The sequence below is a fragment of the Telopea speciosissima genome, chromosome 8, assembly GCF_018873765.1.
Source record: "Telopea speciosissima isolate NSW1024214 ecotype Mountain lineage chromosome 8, Tspe_v1, whole genome shotgun sequence".
NCBI classification, from domain to species: Eukaryota; Viridiplantae; Streptophyta; class Magnoliopsida; order Proteales; family Proteaceae; genus Telopea; species Telopea speciosissima.
Genome location: NC_057923.1, coordinates 53,826,695 through 53,853,626, shown reverse-complemented (window position 1 = coordinate 53,853,626; position 26,932 = coordinate 53,826,695). Strand labels below are relative to the sequence as shown.

General features: G+C 40.1%; 1 pseudogene; it reads left to right on the top strand.

The window, feature by feature from the left end:
* Positions 1–19: 19 nt before the first annotated feature.
* LOC122672444 lies at positions 20–26,932 on the top strand (annotated as a pseudogene).

Below are 26,932 nucleotides of genomic sequence, written 5' to 3'. Positions count from 1 at the left end.
TCGATCAATCCACACAAGAAATGGGATCAGTTGGAGAAATCTATGAAGCGCAATACACGCAAGGTCCAGCCACAGTGCTGGCCATCGGCACAGCAAATCCATCCAACTGTGTGTATCAGCCTGATTTCCCAGATTTCTACTTCAGATCTACAAAGAGTGAGCATATGACTGGATTGAAGGAGAAGTTCAAGCGAATCTGTGACAGATCAACAATTATAAAACGTCATCTCTACATGACTGAGGAAATGATCGAGGAGAACCCCGACTTCTACAACCCCATGGCTCCAACACTTGATGCTCGCCAAGATATTATGGTTGTTGAGGTTCCCAAGTTGGCTAAAGAAGCAGCTTTAAAGGCCATCAATGAGTGGGGGCAGCCCAAATCAAAGATCACCCACATTGTATTCACTACCATTTCTGGTGTTGATGCTCCTGGTGCTGACTTCCAACTCATCAAGCTCCTTGGCCTTTCACCCACCGTCAAACGTGTGATGATGTATCATCTAGGCTGCTATGGTGGTGGCAGTGTCCTCCGTGTTGCCAAAGACCTTGCTGAGAACAATAAAGGTGCTCGTGTCCTCGTTGTTTGCTCTGAGTTAAACTCAGTTAGTTGCTTCAAGGGACCTACCGAGACCGACTTCCACACCTTACTTGGGCAGGCAATCTTTGCGATGGCGCTGCAGCTTTAATAGTTGGTGCGAGACTCGACACATCGAGTGGAGCGCCCACTGTTCCAACTCTTCTCAGCAGTTCTCGAATTCTCCTGCACTCGGATGATATGGTTGAAGGTCATTTACGTCAAACAGGTCTTTCAATCAGCTTATCCAAGGATGTAGCCAAAACTATTTCTGGGAACATCGGAAAATGCTTGGAGGAAGCATTCAGCAAGATTGGTATTAGTGATTGGAACTCCATTTTTTGGGTGTCTCACCCTGGTGGGCCGGCGATTTTGGACCTGATTGAAGGGGGACCCTTGGTTTGAAGGAGGAGAAACTCAAGGCATCAAGGAAAGTATTGAGCGAATATGGTAATATGTCAAGCCCCACTGTGATGTTCATTTTGGATGAGATGAGGAATAAGTCTATGAAGGAAGGGAAACCCACAACTGGAGAAGGGTTTGATTGGGGTGTGCTATTAGGGTTTGGACCAGGTCTAACTGTGGAGACAATCATCTTGCGTAGCATAACCCAGGCTTGATGATCATGCCAATTTATGTTGATTGTGGTTACACTCTGTTCTATGGGTTATTCTGTATGGATCTATATTTTGTGCCTTCATTGCTTTGGTTGTTTGGACCCTTGAGTTCTTTCCATTAACATTTGGGGGAGGGAGGGGACAAGCTCGTTTATGTGATTTTGGTTTTTTGCATTTATTTAGTAAGGGCCGAAGGCCCTCTTACCTAATAAAGTTACTATTTTTGTATTTGTTTATGCTTCGTTTGATAAAATAATAAGTCAAAATTTATTGAAAGAACACATAGATGTTGGACTGCATTTTTCAATTACAGTGTCTATTGGGTGGACTCTTTGGATGGTAGACGAGCTCTTTGGGTTGTTCTTTCTTTGATGGCCAGTCATATTAATGTCTCATGGGTGATCTTAGGAGACTTTAATTCGATCCGGTTTCAAAGAGAGAAGTTGGGAGGATCTATGTTTTCCCAAGTGGCGGCAGATGAATTTAACATATGCATCTTTTATTTGGGATTGAAGGATCTTATATGGAAAGGCCAGTTCCATAGATGAATAATGATCAGATGGGGACGGATCGTATATGTTGCAAGCTTGACAAGGCCACGGTTAACTATAAATAGCTGGATTCTTATAGTGTTGATTTTCTTCCACTATAAAAAATTGAGTTTAAGGAACGGAAAAAAATTGTCCTAATGTGAATTTTCAATCGCTGAAGCTTTTTTGGGACGAAAACAATTGTCTTGCCTATTCTGTCGCCATAAGAAGCATCCCAAATGCTAGCGACAATTGAAAACCAACCGTTCCTAATAGGTTTATGAGGGACAATTTATTTTTAGGCACAACTATTAACTGTCGCAAAAAAAACTAAATTAGGGATGGTTTTTTACTCGGAGCGAGGCAGGGCCGGGTTGGGCTGGGTTTTTGAAAACCCTAGCCCAACCCTGAGTCCTCTTAGCTCAACCCAAGCCCAAGCTGGCCCTAGGTCGGGCTGAGATATCTCAACTCAGTCCCAACCCCGTCGAGCTCAACCCGACACTGATTGATCCTGATCGGGCCGGGTTGGGCCAGGTTAGCCTAGATTGACCCTGATTTTTGCTAGGGCTTGGTTGGCCCTGACTGACAAGTCTCATGTGAGTGGGTATTGGTTTGTTTCATACTCAATTGACTATTAGACTTTTCTTTGGGTTAGAAAACTTAGCCCAATCTTAAAATCTAAATACTTTTGTTCGATAGATAATTAGCCTATTTTTTTATAAACCAATAGATAATTAGATACTAAACAAAAATTGCAAAATATAATCAATAAATTATAAAGCATAACCTAACATAGGGTCGGGCCGGGCTGGGCTTAGCCCGAGGCCTCAACTCTGGCAAAGCCCGACCATGACCTTGGGCCTTAAAATTTCAACCCTACCCACCCTCAGGGTTGAAAAATCCAGCCCAGGCCCTGTTCAGGCTTAGGGCGGGCTCGGGCTGACAAGGTCAAACTATTTTTTACCATCACTATAATGTTTATTTTAGAGACAGAATTTTCTGTCTAAAATCTGGAATTTTGTTCATTGGAGACAGAAATTTTCGTCTTTCTAAAAGTTTTATAGGTAAAAAAAGGGGTGATGTTCTCAGCACCGCAGCACACAAGGGTTGTGATACCTCGTACCCAGTTAAATTTATAAAGTACTTGTTGGTACTACCAGATGTTGACACTTCGATGGTACCCATGGATGGGTATGTTTACCTGAAGGTGAGACCTTAGAATTTTAAATAATTTTACAGATAGCATAGTATTTAATTTGTTTAAGATTTATTTTAGAAATATGTATTAAAATAATAATTCACGTTTTCATTTGAATTAATTGGGATTTATGGATTTTACTATAGCGTAGTTATAGCCAATGGGGGTCCTATTAGTTAATTTAGTAATTGAATTTATTTGGTTCAAAATGAAAGACAAGGGGTCTAAGGACCAAGGGGTTCACCTTTGGCCCAAAAGATTCGGGCCAAAGTATGGTTTAAGAGAATGATGTAATACGACAAGGGTAATATGGGAACACCAAGGCAGATTAGCGCTAGAAATGGGAAATAAAAAGGAGGAACGGATTTGAAGGGAGGGGGAAAGTTTATAAAAAAAAATTTGGATCATATTTAGCTATTTTGAGCATGTGCATAAAATTTTGTTCAAATCCAATTTCATTTGGGCCTTGATTGGTGCAAAGAATCTTTATGGGTTTCACACACTTGATAAGCATTTTTTGCTACTTTCCCAGAAAAATTTGACCTTGATCGCCATATGGATGAAAATTGCTCGAGGAATGCTTCATGGCGATATAAGGATTGTCAAAATCAGACACACGGTTTGGAATATAATAATGTATTAAATTAGAACTCTTTAAAAATAATTTGAGTAAATTACTCTCCCCTCTCCTCGATTATATCCGAATGACAAGCCCTTCCCATGCATATTGAGTAATAGCTCTCCCCTCTCCAATAATCAAAAGATTCTTTCAACCGTACCCATTACGTAAAAAAAGGCTGTTAAGTGATGACATCACCCTTAATATATTCAATTAAACCCAAAAATGCCCTTAAGCATGTGATATTCCAATATTACCTCCTTAACAACAAGAGACTAAATGAAAAGAAAACTTCCAGAAGTTCTCCTTCTTCTTCCTTCTTTCGAACACTCTGGCAGTAACCAGAATAGACCAGCAACATGTCCAATATTATCCCTTCTCCCTGGTTAATCTCTTGATAATCAGATAAGAGAATCATAGAACATAATAGGTCCAGTGAAGAACCCTAAATAAACCTCCGACCCTGAATGCTCCCTAGTCTCTGTAGTTCCATCTCCCAAACCCATCCTTCCCACATTTCAAATTAATTTTAAGCAAACGACAACGTTTCATAAATCAACTTGGATTTGCATTCTTGTAAGGCTACGTTTGGTAAGTGTTTGAACATAGAACATCCGTTCTTGACTAGAAACGTTCTTTGGCATTTCTGGTTTGAAACTGCGTTTTGAGACCAAAAATGACTGTTTGATAAGGTTTCAAGAACGCCATTCAGAACGAAAATGGTGTTTGGTATAATTTGTTCTTCCTATTTGATGTTAATTACATTTATGCCATCCATATAACAAAATAAATGTCTCTCTTACATAACAAACTGAAATTTAAAATCTCATATAAAAAAAAAATTAACATAAATTAAGGACGTGTTTGGTTGCATAAACCAAGTGGTGGTTGCGTTGATATTGGTGAGGAATCCATTGGTAGTGCACCAATTGATCCGTTGTCCTGACAAATTAACTGTTTGGTTACCCTGAGCCCGTTAGCTGAATCTTCCAGAAAAACTGTTTGGTTACCCTGAGTCTGTTAGTTGGATTCAACATGAATCTGTATGAAAAACTATTTGGTTTCCCTGAGTCTGTCAGTTGAATTCAGCTTGAATCTGCATGAAAAACTGTTTGGTTCAGATAGATCATGTCAACACATTGGCTACTATATGGCTAGAACATGAAACAATTATGAAGAAATTTGCATGCAACTAATGTTTAAACTTGAATTAAAATGGCAGTTGATAGAGTTCCTATCCAATAACTGTCCTTGTCATCCATTATATGAATAAAATATTATTAAAAAATTCTATACTACTGTGACATCCTAGTTTTTCACATAAATCATTAGAAAAGAAATCCATGAGCAGCTGAGAAAATTGAGCGATAAGATGAGCATAGTTTTTCACATCAATGCATGTTCAAGCCTTTTTTTGCTAAAAGATCATTGCATTAAACAAAGAACCAAAAAAACAAAGAGGAACTGAAAAAGCACAACTACAAGCTGAGACAGCTAACCATCTCACCCAAAATCCTTATAAAATCTGTATCGAGGCATGCTCATTGCATCTCGAGCCAGAAGGTCTTCAATATGACTAGGGAAAGTAACACAGACTCTCCTGTAATCGCCGCATGTTTAGCCAAATAATCTACAATAGGATTCGCTTCCCTGTAGCAGTGTGAGATTTTCCAATTGCAAGACTCAAGAAAAGATTTAAGTACCTACCATCTTTGGAGCGCAAACCACGGGACATTAGAATGTTGAATGGACAAAACCAAGGCAGCCGAGTCAGATTCTATCCAAAGGTCCCTGACGCTCCTCTCCATAGCAATAAAAAGACTGTCTAACAAGGCCTCAAATTCAGCCACAAAGCTGCTGGTAACCCCTAGGTGTCTTCAGTACGAATGGATAACTTGGGCTTGGTGATTTCTAAACACTCCCCTAGAACCCGCCCTACCTGGGTTCCCTAGGGAACTTCCACCAATATTCAACTAATGGAAGCCTCGTACACAACTGTAGTTAAATAATTTGAAAACAGAGAGACGTATTACACCTGAATCACCTTATAAGAACACAGTTAGAGGAACAAAAAAAAAAAAAACAAGTAGGCCTACAGACAATAAAAATGAAAGAAAAAATTATTCTTGAGTCTTGGTCGAATCGAACCACCATCCCATGGGTGAAAGCCCACATTCTCTTCCATTTGAGCTAAAGACTCACCTATTTTAACGATTGAGACATCAACCATATTGGCAAATCCATTTCTTCATTGAAAATTATGTTCAACCTATTGTTTTCTCTTTTTTCTACATATTCATTCCTATCTACAGGACAAGATTAGTTCATATTGGGATCCAATAACCAAGGTTCTTATACAGTCTGAACTAGTGCCTTCACCAAACAATTATTACATTCACTGATTCACATGCCAATGAGTGGAACAACAATAAATACTATTCCTAGTGGGCATTTCACTGATTAACGCAATGCTATCATAGTATCCCATCATTTAACCCATATTTCACAGAATCATCTTAGATTGTTAAACTATAACTGAAGAACAATGATGATTTTGATTACACTAATCACATATGAAAAGAAAAGGGCTTTGATCCTTGGAGGCAATGGAAAAGTTGTCCAAGGCCACACAATACTTTCAATAATGGAGAGGCCTAATGAATGCATGGTCTGGTGAACTTTTAGAGCAACAAGTTAATGGTGGAAACCATGGGAGCACTCCAAGGACAAAACAGCATTATTAAACCCACTATATCCATTCGACATAGTGGGGATTATGACCCCTTCTTTTTGTGTTTCATATAGATTTATAACTGAAAGAAGTTACTAATTGGAATCAGAGACCCAAATTCAATTGACCTTCTACTTCAAGGGGCATTAATACAAGAAAAAAAATCTACTTCTCTTTATTTTCTTGAAACTCTAGTTTTTTTTTTTTTTTTTTTTTTGATAGGTAGAGGGGAGGGAAGATGTGAACCAGGAGGCTTGAACCCAAGATCACCTGGTAGCAATGGGCTTTTACGCACCACATTTTGAAACTCTAGTTAAAACAAAATGCAGTACTTACCAGAAAAAAAAAAAGCAAATTGACCTCCCCATCTTCGGCATTGCCATCAGCAGGGACTGTCAAATCGCCAAACAGACAAGACCCTGAAAGAAATCAGGCATACACAATTCTAAAATCTCAGTCTACCCTAAGCATCAACAGTAAGCTCATCTAGAACCAAGGCAATCGGATTAGCTTCACGTAAGCAATGAGAAATTTTTCACATGAGTGAGTCCATAAAAGAAATAAGACCATACCAATGCTGCCAAAGGAACTACGGGACAACTTTCCGCGAAGCTAGCTAAAAAACCGCCACCGAATGACACTCGATCCACAGATTTGAAACGCCAAGCGATTTAGCATATTCCAAGCCCAGAATATACGCATGGAACTCACCCTCAAAATTAGTCGCCACTCCCAAACTTTCCCTAAAAGAGAAGATTACTTGGGCATCAGAGTTTCAGAAGACTCCCCCTGCCCCTGATCTGCCTGGATTTCCCAGAGAACAACCATCCATGTTCAGTTTGACCCACCCTGAAGAAGGCCGCACCCAAAATATCTCTAGTAATCAGGCAGCGCCACAGGACCTCAAAGAGACATTCAGTCTTCTCCCAAGCAAAAAGTCTTTGATGGAAAATGATTGGTAGGAGAGTTTGGAGGAAACAGCCTCAATTTCCTTACGAATAAGACCCCAGACCTTCGCTTGACTGGAAGACCGACCTTTAAACCTTCTTAAATTTCTCTCCCGTCAAAGACAAAAAGGAATAAGAATTAGGCCACAACTCCACACTTCTTTGAGCAGGGACACTGACGCCTTGCTTTTCCACCAAGAACTCAGCTCCAAAAGAAAAAATTGAGGCTACTAACCAATGTTGAAAAAGCTCGAGAAGAAAACCACATAAATTGAGCAAACGGGCACTAACAAAAAATGTGATGCAAAAATCTCAGCCCGAAAGCAGAAAATGCATCTCGAAGGGATAGGAATGCCAAACTTATTAACAAGATCATTAGTAGGTAGCATGCCATGATGAATCCTCCAACCGAAAACTGAGTGGTGAGGCAGAAGACATTTATTCCAAACCAACGAAAACCAAGGCGGCTTAGGATTAATTAATCTAATCTCCTCCCAAGCTGATTTCACTGAAAAAACACCTTCAGGGTTAAGAGACGAAAAACATTTGTCCTCCAGCGATGCAGGCAGAATGCAGATCTGCCTAACAGAATAAAAAATTCCTTTCAAGAAGTTCGACTCCACACTAGGGGGACACCATCGATCCCCTTGAATAAAATCCGCCACCTTGCTTCCAAACCCCTTGAATAATGCTGACTTGAGAGGGGACATTTTTGCAATTGACGACTGACCCAACAATTTATCAAACCAGAAAAGGATTCGAGACCCATTGCCCACAGCCCATCTTTCATTACTGGACACCAAATCCCAAAGGCGTTTAATACCAGGCCAGATTCAAAAGGATTTGTAGCTGCATTTTAAAGAGCCATCAGCTTTTAAAAATCTAGCTCTAAAAAATTTGGCCCAAACCTGACTGCTAGTGCTTGACTTGACAAACAAGCTTGCAAAGAAAAGCTTTATTAACATCATGCATATGCCGAATTCCCAAGCCTGTTTCAGATTTAGGCTTACAAACCAAATCCCACTTAACAGTTACTTTTTTTCATGCAATCAGCATCCCCTGTCCAAATGAAATTCCTCATCCACCTCTCAAGAGTCTTCACCAAAGAATCAGGCCACCAATAAATGGAGAAATTATGTACTAGAATGTCTAAAATCACTGATTTAACCAGCTCCACTCGCCCAGCCATCAATAATAATTTTCCTTTCCAACCCAAAAGTCGCACCTTGATTTTATCCATTAAGGGAAGCATATGCTCGTGCTTGACCCTCCCTTTGAAAATTTCCACACCTAGGTACCTCGTAGGCAAGGAGTAAATATGAATGCCAAGGTCATTAGAGATCCTATTATGCCTTCGAACAGGGACATTTCCAAAGAACAGCTTGCTTTTCTCCAAGTTCACCCTCTGGCCCTAAAAATCCATGTACTTAACCAAGAAAGACTTTAGGTTCAGAATGTACCTATTAGAAGCATTCATAAATATAAAAAATATCGTCAGCAAATAAAAGGTGGGCAGGGGTGAGAATCCATTGCTGGCATGTACTTCATGGTTTTAACCATTCAGGTCCATGTTTCCCTCTAAAGAGCCTCCCCTGATGACCGATCCTAAAAGGGTAGTCAGACTATCGTTAGCAGCTAATTTGTAATTTTAGGGTGTAAACAATGCCCCTTGCAACTTCTAAGGATGATGCTCGTAAAGTCCTTATGGAGTTGCAACACAGCTTTGAACCGCTGATTTCGTTTCCATCTAAAACAGTTTGTTAAGTGTTATTAGACGGTATAGTCGGCCTTTGGAATCCTTCCTTCCTATATATGTATTCCTTTTTCAGAAAAGAAACGTCTGGTATGACGTTTGAGTTAACAGTTGCAGGTGACAGGTAACGTACACATTAATGCTTCCTTCATTTTGGCGGCGCTCCCGATTTCCTAGGGATTGAATCATTTTGAAACCCTCAAACACTGGTTTAAATAAATGATGCCTACGATTATAGAAGATTATCTTCTTCCTTTCTGGGATTTTCTTAGTGTATTCCTCTTCTGTTTCAATGGTTGAAAGTTCCCAATACCCTTTCACAGCATCAAAGGTGAGAGCTGAGATGAACTCTGCCTCTGCTTATTTTGACATTCCAATTGTTCCAATGCCTTTGACAACTCCTTCTCTCCTTGGAGAGAGTCAACTTCTTTCTTACTTTAATCGGTTGAAGAAAGAAAGAGGTTCCCTGCCTGGTGACTTCTTCCAGTATGAAAACCTTACTACATCGCATTCTCACTTTGTTGTTGGTCCACGCATTTTCTCTTCTACCAATGCACAGTTTGTTACTTCACTACTGGTTAGTGAGACCAAGCTATTCTCTGCAAGCATCCCACATTCCCCAACAAACTGCCTCGACCCTTTTCTCGTTTTGACCTACATACTTGCAAGCCTGGAATGCTTGGGTAGACAGAATGGTTGAATACAAGATGGATTCTTGGCGAAGGCTTGGTATAGCTGAAGCTATCAATCTATCCAAGACCCCAATCGATGCTAACAAACCTTTCCTATGAGTGGCTTTATGCTTCTGGTCTCGATCATCCAACACCTTCCGTTTCTGTTTGGTGCAATGAGTCCAACTCTACTGGATATTGGGGCACTACTTGGGCTTCGGTCAGGTGGGAAAGAGTTTCATGGTGATTCCCAAGCATCTTCCGAAGATCATGGGATTGACTGCTCCCAAAAAGTGGAGTACGTGTCTCAGCTCACTCATTACTGACGTACTAGTGGTGATGTCACAAAGAAGAGTATGTTGCCTTTCTTATTTATTAGATTTTGCGTTTCTTGATTTGTAGTCGGGCTAACAAAAAAAGGAGATCCTGGTACATAGTCGTTCCAAGAGCTACTTACCACAGAATTAAAATTGATGAGCTCCAACTAGAAGCGTTATAACGGGAACGGACAATTGGAAGGCTTGTGCATGGGGTCAGTAAAACACCACTAAAGTGAAATGTTCCCAAATATGTTTTATTCTAAAAATATATCATGAAATGCTCCCAAATATGGATTATCAAACACATTCATATCATTAAAAATAGAAACCCCCCCACCGGAGCCGAATTCTAAAGTGTGTATAATTGGCACTCAAATTTTGTTATTTATGAATGGGATCTTCTTATTGACATCTCGAAAGGTGTCAAATAATTTGTAACCTAAATTTTTTTTAATTTTTATGTTAGATACACAATTTTTTTCTAATGAGGGTAATAGTATCACTTCTCATGCATTCTCTAAAATTGTGCACGAAATTGACAACTTTTAATAATGACGTAATGATTTGTCATTATCAAACTATTTTTGAAAATCCTTTTTTACTCCTATCTTAAAGAACTTCTGAGAATTAATAAGACAAGTGACAATTAAAAGGTGTCAGGTTCTAAATACACCTATTGTGGTGTCATTCAGGCACTCCCTCTACAAAAAAATGGAAGGTTTGTAGTTTTTTTTTTTTTTTTTTCATAGGTGGTATCAATTTATTAAGAGAGAACAAAAGACAAATACTTACAAACAAAGGCCAAAGGCAAACCAAACTAGGCCTCAAAAACAGATCTCAAAGCTTAGAGAAGCAATAAACAACACAGCAGAAAAATAAATCACCAAAACATATTACAAAGAGTACCCAACTTATCTATTCTCCCACACTGGAATGGCCCTCCATTTTTCAACTAGAAACAAGTTCCTAGGCGTTCTTTTGCCCTTAGGGATAACCACCCTAGATCGGTCTTCAACATATGCCCGGATATCACTAATAATCATTGGGCTGGTCTTGGTCCTAAATATACGGAAGTTTCTCTCCTTCCATATATGACCAATAGTAGCACAGAAAGCAATCATGACAATACCACCAATTGAGTCTCCCTTAAAATACTTAGCAATCCACCTAGCCTCCAAGCTGACATTACTCCCCACCCTTCTAGAAGGAGAACAAAGCTTCAATATACTTATCTATATCTGTTTAGTAAATGGACAGTCAAAAAACAAATGATCTCTACTTTCCAACCCTGCCCAACAGAAGCAACAATAGGGAGACACCAACACATTCCTCTTTCGAAGCTGGTCCTTGGTAGGTAGACCATCTACCAAACAATGCCAAGTGGTTGTTGAGTGTCTAGGAATACACTTATAGACCAAACGGTAACCGCCCAATCTATCATAGGAGAGTGGCTCCTCACTATATCCCAAGCTGATCTAGTAGAAAAGATGTTGGATGAGGACCCCATCCATATGATAGAATCTTCCCTTGACCCATTGAGCCAGCATATGCTGTCTGACTGGCCCCAAACATGGGCAAGATCTGAAGATGTAGCTGGGCCATGATTCCATCTTGCATCACTCAAACTGGATCGCACAGAGGCTAGTCTATTAGATCCTGCATCATACTGTATACGATCCCTAAATCTATTAAGCAAGACCCCTTCTGGATGCCAAGGGTCAAGCCAAAGCAAAGTAGAAGCTCCATTACCTAACCTGTGTAGAACAAGCGAGCTGATCCGATCCCGATAATGACTTTTCTCCACACCCAAGAACAATTTTGGATCGGTTGGATTGTCCAAATAGAGTCTGTTTTCAAGTATCTATGTTGGACCCATTTAACCCATAATGAATCCTTCTTGGAAACAATCTACCACACTTGCTTTAGGATCCCAGCTACATCATATCTTTAATGCGTTTTACTCCTAGCCCCCCTTTTCCTTTAGGTTTACAAATGTCAGTCCAAGAAGTGAATTCTTCTTTCCATTGAAGGGCCAGACCATAAGAAATTAGAGAACATGGATTCCAGCTTCTTGATAACATGTGCAGACAAACCAAACAGACCAGAACAATAAATGTAATGTCCCTGCATAACAGATAAGATTAGCTGAAGACGACCAGCAAAAGATAAAAATCTAGATTTCCATCCTTCCAATCTCTTCTTGACCAAATCAAACAAAGGTGCACAATCTGTAGCTTTTAGCTTTCCTGAGATCAGAGGGACTCCAAGATACTTTATTAGATGTTGAGTACCAGTAAAACCAATCAACACCATCAACTGCTTCCCAATCTAAGGATTAACCCCTCCAATGATTATTGAGGACTTCGAGTTATTCACTTTAGGGCCCGAAGCTAATGAAAATGAGTTAATGGTTTCCATCACTGTCGCCACTGAACCATAATCCGCCTTCACAAACACCATCAGGTCATCAGCAAAAACCAAATGAGAAAGCCTCATCGCTTTACACCTTGGAATAAGGTGAATCCTTCTGTCCTCAACAACCTGTTTCGACATCATAGACAAGCCTTCCATAGCAAAGGTTAATAGGTAGGGAGACAGAGGATCTCCTTATCTAATTCCCCTACCACTAGCAAAATATCTTGCGGGGCTTCCATTCACTAATACTGAGAACATGGGGGTCATTACACATATATTGCTTCACCCAAGATATAAACTTTGTAGGGAATCTCATGAGGCTCATCGTTTGGAACAGGAAGCTCCATTCCAACGAATCATAGGCCTTATGCAAATCAATCTTAAGAATGGCTGATGGCAGAGAATTTTTTTGAGCAACCCCCTTCACAACATCATGGCAAACAAGAATGTTATTAGCAATAGACCTTCCCTTGATAAAAGCCGATTGATTCAGGGAGACTAGAGTACCAACAACCATCTGAATTCTATTAGCCAGAATCTTAGAAATAAACTTATATAGTAAATTGCATAAAGAAATAGGCCTAAAGCCACTAAACCCCACGAGATGATCAGATTTTGGAATAAGACAAATGAAAGTAGAGTTTACTGACCGGAGCATGAAAGCATGGGAGAAATTTACATGGTATCCATTTTTCTATTTCTTTATTTAAAACTAGAGTCAAGAAAGTTACAAATAGACCCCATCACTATGAATTGATGCATAACTAAGTAACTATTCACAAATTGCAAATTGTTGTAAATGAATTGCATCTCCCCTATGAAGAATTAATTGTTAAGGATAAGGATCCGCTGGCATTTCAAATATTCAATTTTATTTGAATTAGTCAACACTTATCTATTACTAGCTGTTGTAACTAATTGGGTTTATCCCATTGTAACAGATACGAGTGTAACAGCACTTTGAATTCATGTTTATAAATACCATCACTACCCAACAAAGTGGGTAAGGTGAGATTCATCCCAATTCAATCCCACTAAAATATTGGTCATTTGCTTTTGAAACTGCAATTATCTCATAAATTGTTTACCCACTGTTCTTCAGAAAAATAGATCTCGTTTTGAAGTCTTATATAATCTCACACCCAACTACTCTTTCTTCAAAGTTTTTGGTTGTGCTGTCTACCCTCTCTTGCGCCCCTATAATTCTCATAAGTTTTCTCTCCAATCTACTCTGTGTGTTTTTATGGGATTCAGTCCTCTGCATCATGGCTACAGATGTTTGGACCTAAAAGCAAACCGCATGTACATTGCTCACCATGCTCAGTTTATTAAGGATCACTTTCCTTTTGCCACTCATATTCAAAGCACACAACCACATTCAATCCCACCTCAACCATGGTTATCAATATCCACCTTTGATACCAGTCCGTTACAGATCCAAGAAACAACATGCACTTCATCTGATATGACTTCACATACTACACCTTCACCACCTCCACTCTCCCCTACTTAAGTTATTCACCACTCATTGCCAATGCTGATGTGATCCCTACCCCATCTACTAACGAACAAGGATCAGATGCTATGAATAATGTTGCAGGGGTTATTGCAGATCCACAACCTTCCTTGCCTCTTGATTCAATATCTTCACAAGCCCAAAATCATTTACTTGCAGCGCCTCTCACAAGGACTCACCCAATGCAACTAAGATCCAATCCAAGGCCATCAACACGTTATCCTTCGCCATCTGCCCACTTAACAGAAGGGCCCATTGAGGTTGAACCTACTTGTTTCACAGAGACTAACAAACATGATAAGTGGCGGACAGCTATGGAAACGGAGTTCAATGCACTGTTAAAAAATGGAACTTGGAGTTTAGTTCCACCACAGTCCCATCAGAATGTAATTGGATCTAAGTGGGTGTTTCGAATAAAAAGAAAAGCAGATGGTATGGTTGAGCACTACAAGGCCTGATTAGTGGCCAAAGGCTACAACCAGCAGGAAGGTATCGATTACACAGAGACATTTAGTCCTGTGGTAAAGCCTACTACAGTTCAGACTGTGTTATCCTTGGCGACAGTAAACAACTGGGAGATGCGCCAATTGGATGTAAGTAATGCATTCTTACATGGAACACTCAAGGAGGAAGTTTATATGAAACAGCCTCAAGGATTTATTAATCCCACTAAACCACAGTATCTATGCCGGTTACATAAGGCGTTGTATGGTTTGAAGCAAGCACCAAGGGCTTGGTTTCAAAGATTGAGTGCCTATTTACTTACTTTGGGGTTTGAAGGATCCAAAACCGACACCTCAATATTTATTCTTAAGCAGGCCTCTCATTGTGTTTATATGTTGGTGTACATAGATGACATAGTCATCACTAGCTCTAATCCCACACTATTTCATCATACCATTACTTCTCTACACCAGGAGTTTGCCATTCGTGATTTGGGGAAGTTGCATTATTTCCTTGGCGTGGATGTGCTTCAATGTTCTAAAGGTATTGTGCTCTCTCAACAAAAATATATTACAGATCTTCTCAAAAAGACTGGCATGGATGGTGTCAAACCAGTACATACACCTATGGCTATCAATACCAAGTTATCACAAGCTCAAGGGAAGCCATTGGTTGATGCAACAACATATCGTAGTACAATGGGAGCCCTCTAGTACGCCACATTAACAAGGCCAGACATATCATATTCTGTTAACAAAGTATGCCAATATCTTCAAACCCCAACTGATGAACATTGGCAAGCAGTCAAATGCACACTACGGTATCTTAAAGAAACTGTTTCACATGGCCTTCTTCTCACCAGCTCTACATCTCCCACCTTCAATGCCTTTGGCGATGCTGATTAGGCTGGATGCCCTGATGACAGACGGTCTAAGGTGGGTTTGCAATATTTCTTGGCAACAACCTAATATCGTGGTCTGCTTGTAAATAAAATACAATCGCTCGATCTTCAACAGAATCTAAATATAGAGCGCTTGCTAATGCGACAGCAGAGCTGGTCTGGATTAAATCCCTCTTACAAGAACTTCGTGTGCCACAAGCAAAGCCTCCGGTACTATGGTGTGATAACTTAGGAGCTACATATCTCACAGTGAATCCATTGTTTCATGCACGCACCAAACACATAGAGGTGGATTTTCACTTCGTTCGTCACTTGGTTGCACAAGGCCTGCTTGAAGTCAAATTTATCTCCACTCGCGATCAGCTAGTGGATATTTTCACCAAATCCTTATCACGTTCTCGCTTTGAAATGATCCGGAACAAGTTGAAGATCATTCAAAGACCAACTTCCACTTGAGGGGGGATGTTAAGGATAAGGATCCGTTGGCATTTCAAATATTCAATTTTATTTGAATTAGTCAACACTTATCTAATACTGGCTGTTGTAACTAATTGGGTTTATCCCATTGTAACAGATACGAGTGTAACAGCACTTTGAATTCAAGTTTATAAATACCATCACTACCCAACAAAGTGGGTAAGGTGAGATTCATCCCAATTCAAACTCTCTATCTGGCTCTCACATTAATAAATAAAATGTTTGGTGATTAGAGCAGTGAGATCAACAGTGAGTTGGTTTGATGCATCCTTTTAGCTTTGGCACCTACAAAGTGAGAAACATGAAAGTAAAAGTTAAAGAGTTAGGAAGTCTATTAAGCTAATAAGTTTAGTGAAGATGTATATGTGGAATAGATACTTTCACCCACCAGTTGCAGCATGAGGAACCTCTACAATAAAAGAAAGGGAAATAAATTTAAATTAATATAAAAAAAAATTTACAAAAGTTGAAATTATTAAGGTACTTACAAAGATTAGATAATTTAAAGGGAAAGAGAACGGGCGCATCCCTGAATAGCCATACCTTCCCTAGCCATATTAATGAGCTTCTGGGCCGTGATGCTATGGGTTTGCCTAGCTACAGATTTTTGTAGGACCGGGTATAGTGATCGCCTCTGCCTGGTTGGTTTCTTTATAGCTGTTTCCTTCGTTGTAAGGGGCTACGCCCTTTTCCTTGTGTTGTTTTTCTTTTTTCTTTCTATTTCCTTAATGCAATGACCCTTTAGCGAAAAAGAGAACGGCACCAGGTCGTACAGTGCACGCCACCCCTGTGCCTGACACATGGGTTTACGAAATGACTGTTGCATACCGTGTAACCCCAGAAATGACCAGAGGTACGGTGGTCATTTTTGCATGCGTCCCTAACACAGGGGTGGGTGGTCATTTCACCCCCTCAGTATTTGGGCGGAGGCCGCATATTCCCAAACGAAGAATAGTCTCCTATTATATTAACAAAAAAAAAAAAAATAGATCATAATAAACTGAAGGAAAAAAGTTTGGTAAAACACCAACTCAAAAGTGAAATTGAAAACTCTGTCACATATCACAGTTCATATGAGGTGGCGATATATCATAAATACCCCTCTACCATTTGTCAGCTTCCAAAAGAAATTCCCTTATTGGTTCACCTTTTTTTTTAAACAAAATTGTAACTCGATGAATACAAAACATTAGATGCAGGATGGATTCCATCTGAACGGCTGTGAACCAGTTCTCGTACATTCACGGTGAACCGGTCAGCCCAACTCAAAACATTGCTATCAAGTATCAAGGGAAACATATATATATTAAATTCCGTTCTCTCACAGTTGTCTCATTTGCCATTCTTTCTAATTTATTTTGCAGAAGTCTCAAATGACGACAAAAGAAATCACAGATTTTCTTTGAAACCCCGACCATTCAACTGTATCAACTTGATAACAGCAACCCATGTAAGTCAGTATGACTGACGGAGTCTCATTCAAAATAGGAGTAGTTTCAAAAAAAGGCAACTTCCACCAAGTCTAAGTGATTATAATAAAATTCAAAACTCTAAGTATTGCTTGGGCGCATATGGATCCATTCAAACTTCCTACTTCTATAAAACCCCATTCATCTGTCTTGCTATTTCATCCAAGAATCATCATTGCTATTGCTTCCTAGTTTCAATACATACCCTTTCCTTCCATCTTAATTCATTTCTCTATTTCAGATTTTCCCACCCTTTAGATCGATCGATCCAGCGATCCACACAAGCAATGGGATCATCAGTTGGAGAAATCTATGAAGCGCAGTGCACTCAGGGTCCAGCCACAGTGCTGGCCATCGGGACAGAAAATCCATCCAACTGTGTTTATCAGCCTGATTTCTCAGATTTTTACTTCAGATCCACAAAGAGTGAGCATATGACTGGATTGAAGGAGAAGTTCAAGCGAATCTGCGGATGCATCTACAATTATAAAACGCTCATCTCTACATGATCGAGGAAATGATCGAGCGTAACCCCGACTTCTACAACCCCATGGCTCCAACACTTGATGCACGCCAAGATATTATGGTTGTTGAGGTTCCCAAGTTGGCTAAAGAAGCAGCTTTAAAAGCCATCAATGAGTGGGGGCAGCCCAAATCAAAGATCACCCACATTGTATTCACAACCATTTCTGGTGTTGATGCGCCTGGTGCCGACTTCCAACTCATCAAGCTCCTTGGCCTTTCACCCACCGTCAAACGTGTGATGATGTATCATCTAGGCTGCTACGGTGGTGGCAGTGTCCTCCGTGTAGCCAAAGACCTTGCTGAGAACAATAAAGGTGCTCGTGTCCTCGTTGTTTGCTCGGAGTTAAACTCGCTTAGTGGCTTCAAGGGACCTACCGAGACCGACTTCCACACCTTACTTGGGCAGGTAATCTTGACGATGGCGGCCGCTTTAATAGTTGGTGCAGACCCGACACTTCAATTGAGCATCCACTATTCCAACTCGTCTCAGCGGTACTCGAATTCTCCCAGACTCAGATGATATGGTTGAAGGCCATTTACGTCAAACAGGTCTTTCAATCAGCTTATCCAAGGATGTAGCCAAAACTATTTCTGGGAACATCGAAAAATGCTTGGAGGAAGCATTCAGCAAGATTGGTATTAGTGATTGGAACTCCATTTTTTGGGTGTCTCACCCTGGTGGGCCGGCGATTTTGGACCTAATTGAAGGGACCCTTGGTTTGAAGGAGGAGAAACTCAAGGCATCAAGAAAAGTGTTGAGCGAATATGGTAATATGTCAAGCCCCACTGTGATGTTCATTTTGGATGAGATGAGGAACAAGTCTATGAAGGAAGGGAAAGCCACAACTGGAGAAGGGTTTGATTGGGGTGTGCTATTAGGGTTTGGACCAGGTCTAACTGTGGAGACAATCATCTTGCGTAGCATAACCCAGGCTTGAAGATCATACCAATTTATGTTGATTGTGTTTACACTCTGTTCTATGGGGTATTCTGTATGGATCTATATTTCTTCATTGCTTTGGTTGTTTGGTCCCTTGAGTTCTTTCCATTAACATTTGGGGGAGGGGGGGGGGGACAAGCTCGTTTATGTGATTTTGATTTTTTTGCATTTATTTTTTAGTTAGGGCCGAAGGCCCTCTTACCTAATAAAGTTACTATATTTGTATTTGTTTATGCTTCGTTTGATAAAATACTAAGTCAAAATTTTTTGAAAGAACACATAGATGTTGGACTGCATTTTTCAATTACAGTGTCTATTGGGGTGAACTCTTTGGATGATAGACGAGCTCTTTGGGTTGTTCTTTCTTTGATGGTCAGTCATATTAATGTCTCATGCGTGATCTTAGGAGACTTTAATTCGATCCGGTTTCAAAGGGAGAAGTTGGGAGGATCTATGATTTCCCAAGTGGCGGTAGATGAATTTAACAAATGCATCTTTGTTTTGGGATTGATGGATCTTAAATGGAAAGGCCAATTACATACTTGAATAATGATCAAGTGGGGACAGATCGTATATGTTGCAAGCTTGACAAGGCCAGGGTTAACTATAAGTAGCTGGATTCTTATAGCGTTGATTTTCTTCCACAAACTAAATCCCACTTACGAGTAAAGAAAATAATTTGGCCCAAACCTGACTGCCACTGCTTGACTTGCCAAACAAGCTTGCAAAGAAGAGCTTTATCAACATCATGCATACGCCGAATTCCCAAGCCTACTTCAAATTTAGGCTTACAAACCAAATCCCACTTACCAGTAATTTTTTTCATGGAATCAGCATCCCCTGTCCAAATGAAATTCCTAGTCCACCTCTCAAGAGCCTTCACCAAAGAATTAGGCCACCAATAAATGGAGAAATTATGTACTGGAATGCTTGAAATCACTGATTTAACCAGCTCCACTTGCCCAGCCATCGATAATAATTTTCCTTTCCAACCAAAAAGTCGCACCTTGATTTTATCCATTAAGGGAAGAATATGGTCGCGCTTGACCCGCCCTCTGAAAATTTCCACACCCAGGTACCTTGTAGGCAAGGAGCAAATATGACTGCCAAGGTCATTAGAGATCCTATTACGCCTTCGAACTGGGACATTTCCAAAGAATAGTTTGCTTGTGTCCAAGATCACCCTCTGGCCCGAAAAATCCTTGTACTTAACCAAGAAAGACTTCAGATTTAGAATGTACCTATTAGAAGCATTCATAAATATTAAAAAAATCGTCAGCAAATAAAAGGTGGGTAGGGGTGAGAATCCATCGTTGGTGTGTACTTCATGGTTTTAACCATTCAGGTCCATGTTTCCCTCTAAAGAGCCTCCCTTGATGACCGATCCTAAAAGGGTAGTCATTCTATCAGTACCAGTTAATTAGTAATTTTAGGATGTAAACAATGCCCCTTGCAACTTCTAAGGATGATGCTCGTAAAGTCCTTATAGAGTTGCAACACTGTTTCGTACCGCTGGTTTGGTTTCCATCTCAAACTGTTTATTAAGTTTTATTAGACCGTATAGTCGGCCTTTGGAATCCTTTCCATGCTGTCTATGTATTCCTATTACAGAAAAGAAACGTCTAGTATGACGTTTGAGTTGACAGTTGCAGGTGAAAGGTAACATACACATTAATGCTTCTTTCGTTTTGGAGGCGCTCCCGATTTCCTAGGGATTGAATCATTTTGAAACCCTCAAACACTGGTTTAAATAAATAATGCCAACGATTATAGAAGATTATCTTCTTCCTTTCTGGGTTTTTCTCAGTGTATTCCTCTTCTGTTTCAATGGTTGAAAGTTCCCAATACCCTTTCACAGCATCAAAGGTGAGAATTGAGATGAACTCTGCCTCTACTTATTTTGACATTCCAATTGTTCCAATGCCTTCGACAACTCCTTCTCTCCTTGGAGAGAGTCAACTCCTTTCTTACTTTAATCAGTTGAAGAAAGAAAGAGGTTCCCTGCCTGGTGACTTCGTCCAATATGAAAGGCTTACTACATCACATTCCCACTTTGTTGTTGGTCCACGCATTTCCTCTTCTACCAATGCACAGTTTGTTACTTCACTACTGGTTTGTGAGACCAAGCTATTCTCTGCAGGCATCCCACATTCCCAAACGAACTGCCTCGACCCTTTTCTCATTTTTGGCCAACATACTTGCAAGCCTGGAATGCCTAGGTCGACAGAATGGATGAATACAAGATGGATTCTTGGCGAAGGCTTGGTATAGCTGAAGCTATCAATCTATCCAAGACCCCAATTGATGCTAACAAACCTTTCCTGTGAGTGGCTTTATGCTTTTGGTCTCTATCATCCAACACCTTCTATTTCTGTTTGGTGCAATGAGTCCAACTCTACTGGACATTGGGGCACTACTTGGGCTTCGGTCAGGTGGGGAAGAGTTTCATGGTGAATCCCAAGCATCTTCTGAAGATCATGGGACTAACTTCTCCCAAAAAGTGGGTATGCATGTCATCTCACTCATTACCGACGTACTAGTGGTGAAGTCACAAAAGAAGAGTATGTTGCCTTTCTTCTATATTAGATTTTGCGTTTCTTGATTTGTACTCGGGCTAACAAAAAAAGGAGATCCTGGTACATAGTCATTCCAAGAACTACTTACCACAGAATTAAAATCAGTGTGCTCCAACCAGAAGCGTTATAACGGGAACGGACAATTGGAAGGCTTGTGCATGGGGTCAGAAAACACCACTAAAGTGAAGTGTTCCCAAATATGTTTTATTCCAAAAATATATCATGAAATGCTCCCAAATATGGATTATCAAACACATTCATATCATTAAAAATAGAAACCCCCCACCGGAGCCGAATTCTAAAGTGTGTATAATTGGCACTCAAATTTTGTTATTTATGAATGGGATCTTCTTATTGACATCTCGAAAGGTGTCAAATAATTTGTAACATTAATTTTTTTTTAATTTTTATGTCAGATATAATTTTGTTCTAATGAGGGTAATAGTATTACTTAGCATGCATTCTCTAAAATTGGGCAAGAAATTGACACCTTTTAATAATGACATAATGATTTGTCATTATCAAATTATTTTTGAAAATCCTTTTTTACCCCTATCTTAAAGAACATCTGAGAATTAATAAGACAAGTGACAATTAAAAGAAGGTGTCAAGTTCTTAATACACCTATTGTGGTGTCATTCAGGCACTCCCTCTCTAAAAAAAATGGACGGTTTGTAGTTTTTTTTTTTTGATAGGTGATATCAATTTATTAAGAGAGAACAAAAGACAAATACTTACAAACAATGGCCAAAGGCCAACCAAACTAGGCCTCAAAAACAGATCTCAAAGCTTAGAGAAGCAATAAACAACACAGCAGAAAAACAAATCACCAAAACAAATTACAAAGACCACCCAACTTATCTATTCTCCCAAACTGGAATGACCCTCCATTTTTCAACTAGAAACAAGTTCCTAGGAGTTCTTCTACCCTTAGGGATAACCACCCTACATCGGTCTTCAACATCTGCCCGGATGTCACTAATAATCATTGGGCTGGTCTTGGTCATGGTCTTGGTCCTAAATATACGGAAGTTACTCTCCATCCATCTATGACCAATAGTAGCATAGAAAGCAATCATGACAATACCACCAATTGAGTCTCCCTTAAAAAACTTAGCAATCCACCTAGCCTCCAAGCTGACATTACTCCCCACCCTTCTAGAAGGAGAACAAAGCTTCAATATACTTATCTATATCTGTTTAGTAAACGGACAGTCAAAAAACAAATGATCTCTACTTTCCAACCGTGCCCAGCAGAAGCAACAGTAGGGAGACACCAACACATTCCTCTTTCAAAGTTGGTCCTTGGTAGGTAGACCATCTACCAAACAATGCCAAGTGGTTGTTGGGTGTCTAGGAATACAACTTTTAGACCAAACGGTAACCGCCCAATCTATCTTAGGAGAGTGGCTCCTCGCTATATCCCAAGCTGATCTAGTAGAAAGGATGTTGGACGAGGACCCCATCCATATGAGAATCTTCCTTTGACCCATTGAGCCAGCGTATGCTGTCTAACTGGCCCCAAACAAGGGCAAGATCTAAAGATGTGGCTGGGCCATGATTCCATCTTCTGTCACTCAAAATGGATCGCACAGAGGCCAGTCTATCAGATCCTGCATCATACCGGATAGGATCCCTAAATCTATTCTAGATGCCAAGGGTCAAGCCGAAGCAAAGTAGAAGCTCCATTACCTAACCTATGTACAACAAGCGAGCTGATCCGATCCCAATACTTAATGACTTTTCTCCAAACCCAAGAATAATTTTGGATCGGTTGGACTGTACAAATAGAGTCTGTTTTCAAGTATCTATGTTGGACCCATTTAACCCATAAGGAATCCTTCTTGGAAGCCACCCACCACACTTGCTTTAGGATCCCAGCTACATTCATATCTTTAATGCGTCTTACTCCTAGCCCCCCCTTTTCCTTTAGGTTTACAAATGCCAGTCCAAGAAATAGAGTGAATTCTTCTTTCCGTTGAAGGGCCAAACCATAAGAAATTAGAGAACATGGATTCCAGCTTCTTGATAACATGTTTAGGCAAACCAAACAGACCAGACCAATAAATGTAATCTCCTGGTAGAATAGATAAGATTAACTGAAAACGACCAGCAAAAGATAATAATCTAGATTTCCATCTTTCCAATCTTTTCCTAACCAAATCAAACAAAGGTGCACAATCTGTAGCTTTTAGCTTTCCTGAGATCAGAGGGACTCTAAGATCCTTTATTGGATGTTGAGTACCAGTAAAACCAGTCAACGCCACCAACTGCTCCCCAATCTGAGGATTAACCCCTCCAATGATCATTGAGGATTTCGAGTTATTCACTTTAAGGCCCGAAACTAATGGAAATGAGTTAATGGTTTCCATCACTGTCACAACTGAACCATAATCCGCCCTCACAAATACCATCAGGACATCGCCAAAAACCAAATGAGAAAGCCTCATCGGTTTACACCTTGGAATAAGGTGAATCCTTCTATCCTCAACAATCTGTTTCAACATCATAGACAAGCTTGCCATAGCAAGGGTGAATAGGTAGGGAGACAGAGGATCTCCTTGTCTAATTCCCCTACCACTAGCAAAATATTCTGCGGGGCTTCCACTCACTAAGACCGAGAACATGGGGGTCATTACACATTGCTTCACCCAAGATATAAACTTTGTAAGGAATCTCATGAGGCTCAGCGTTTGGAATAGGAATCTCCATTCCAATGAATCATAGGCCTTATGCAAGTCAATCTTAAGAATGGCTGATGGCGAAGAATTTTTTTGAGCAACCCCCCTCACAACATCATTGCAAACAAGAATGTTATCAGCCATAGACCTTCCCTTGATAAAAGCCGATTGATTTAGGGAGACTAGAGTACCAACAACCATCTGAATTCTATTAGCCAGAATCTTAGAAATAAACTTACATAGTAAGTTGGATATTGAAATAGGCCGAAAGCCACTAAACCCCACGAGATGATCGGATTTTGGAATAAGACAAATGAAAGTAGAGTTTACTGACCGGGGCATGAAAGCATGGGAGAAAGTTACATGGCATCCATTTTTCTGTTTCTTTATTTAAAACTGAAGTCAAGAAAGTTACAAATAGACCACATCTCCATGAATTGATGCATAACTAAGTAAATATTTACGGATTGCAAATTGTTGTAAATGAATTGCATCTCCCATATGAAGAATTAATTAATAAAATGTTTGGTGATTAGAGCAGTGAGATCAACAGTGAGTTGGTTTGATGCATCCTTTCAGCTTTGGCACCTATAGCAGTGAGAAACATGAAAGTAAAAGTTAAAGAGTTAGGAAGTCTATTGAGCTAAGAAATTTAGTGAAGATGTATATGTGGAATAGATACTTTCACCCACCAGTTGCAAAATGAGGAACCTCTGCAATAAAAGAAAGGAAAAAAATTTACAAAAGTTGAAATCATTAAGGTACTTATAAAGATAGATAATTTAAAGAGAAAGAGAACGGCACCAGGTTGTACAGCGCACGCCACCCCTGTGCCTGACACATGGGTTTATGAAATGACTGTTGCATACCCTGGCTTGTAACCCCAGAAATGACCAGAGGTACGGTGGTCATTTTTGCATGCACCCCTGACACAGGGGTGGATGGTCATTTCACCCCCTCAGTATTTGGGCGGAGGCCGCATATTCCCCAACAAAGAATAGTCTCCTATTATATTAACAAAAAAAAGAAAAAAAATTCATAATAAACTAAAGAAAAAAAGTTTGGTAAAACACCAACTCAAAAGTGAAATTGAAAACTCTCTCACATATCACTGTTCATATGAGGTGGCGATATGTCATAAATACCCCTCCACCATTTGTTAGCTTCCAAAAGAAATTCCCTTATTGGTTCACCTATTTTTTTTTATACAAAATCGTAACTCGATGAATACAAAACATTAGATGCAGAATGGATTCCATCTGAACAGCTGTGAATCAGTTCTCGTATGTTCACGGTCAGCCCAACTCAAAACATTGCTATCAAGTATCTAGTGAAACATATATATTAAATGCCGTTCTCTCACAGTTGTCTCATATGCCATTCTTTCTTCTACCCAAAAAAAAATAAAAAATATGCCATTCTTTCTAATTTTTTTATTAATTTTTTTATTTTGTAGAAGTCTCAAATGACGACAAAAGAAATCACAGATTTTCTTTGGAACCCCGACCATTCAATCGTATCAACTTGATAACAAGAACCCATGTAAGTCGATATGATCGACGAGTCTCATTCAAAATAGAAGGAGTTTCAAAAAAGGCAACTTCCACCAAGTCTAAGTGATTATAATAAAATTCAAAACTCTAAGTATTGCTTGGGCGCATATGGATCCATTCAAACTTCCTACTTCTATAAAACCCCATTCATCTGTCTTGCTATTTCATCCAAGAATCATCATTGCTATTGCTTCCTAGTTTTAATACATACCCTTTCCTTCCATCTTAATTCATTTCTCTATTTCAGATTTTCCCACCCTTTAGATCGATCGATCCAGAGATCCACACAAGCAATGGGATCATCAGTTGGAGAAATCTATGAAGCGCAGTGCACTCAGGGTCCAGCCACAGTGCTGGCCATCGGCACAGCAAATCCATCCAACTGTGTTTATCAGCCTGATTTCCCAGATTTTTACTTCAGATCCACAAAGAGTGAGCATATGACTGGATTGAAGGAGAAGTTCAAGCGAATCTATGACAGATCTACAATTATAAAACGTCATCTCTACATGACTGAGGAAATGATCGAGGAGAACCCCGACTTCTACAACCCCATGGCTCCAACACTTGATGCTCGCCAAGATATTATGGTTGTTGAGGTTCCCAAGTTGGCTAAAGAAGCAGCTTTAAAAGCCATCAATGAGTGGGGACAGCCCAAATCAAAGATCACCCACATTGTATTCACAACCATTTCTGGTGTTGATGCACCTGGTGCCGACTTCCAACTCATCAAGCTCCTTGGCCTTTCACCCACCGTCAAACGTGTGATGATGTATCATCTAGGCTGCTACGGTGGTGGCAGTGTCCTCCGTGTTGCCAAAGACCTTGCTGAGAACAATAAAGGTGCTCGTGTCCTCGTTGTTTGCTCGGAGTTAAACTCAGTTAGTGGCTTCAAGGGACCTACCGAGACCGACTTCCACACCTTACTTGGGCAGGCAATCTTCGCTGATGGCGCTGCTGCTTTAATAGTTGGTGCAGACCCTGACACTTCAATTGAGCGTCCACTATTCCAACTCGTCTCAGCGGGTACTCGAATTCTCCCAGACTCAGATGATATGGTTGAAGGCCAATTACGTCAAACAGGTCTTTCAATCAGCTTATCCAAGGATGTAGCCAAAACTATTTCTGGGAACATCGGAAAATGCTTGGAGGAAGCATTCAACAAGATTGGTATTAGTGATTGGAACTCCATTTTTTGGGTGTCTCACCCTGGTGGGCCGGCGATTTTGGACCTGATTGAAGGGACCCTTGGTTTGAAGGAGGAGAAACTCAAGGCATCAAGAAAAGTGTTGAGCGAATATGGTAATATGTCAAGCCCCACTGTGATGTTCATTTTGGATGAGATGAGGAACAAGTCTATGAAGGAAGGGAAAGCCACAACTGGAGAAGGGTTTGATTGGGGTGTGCTATTAGGGTTTGGACCAGGTCTAACTGTGGAGACAATCATCTTGCGTAGTATAACCCAGGCTTGA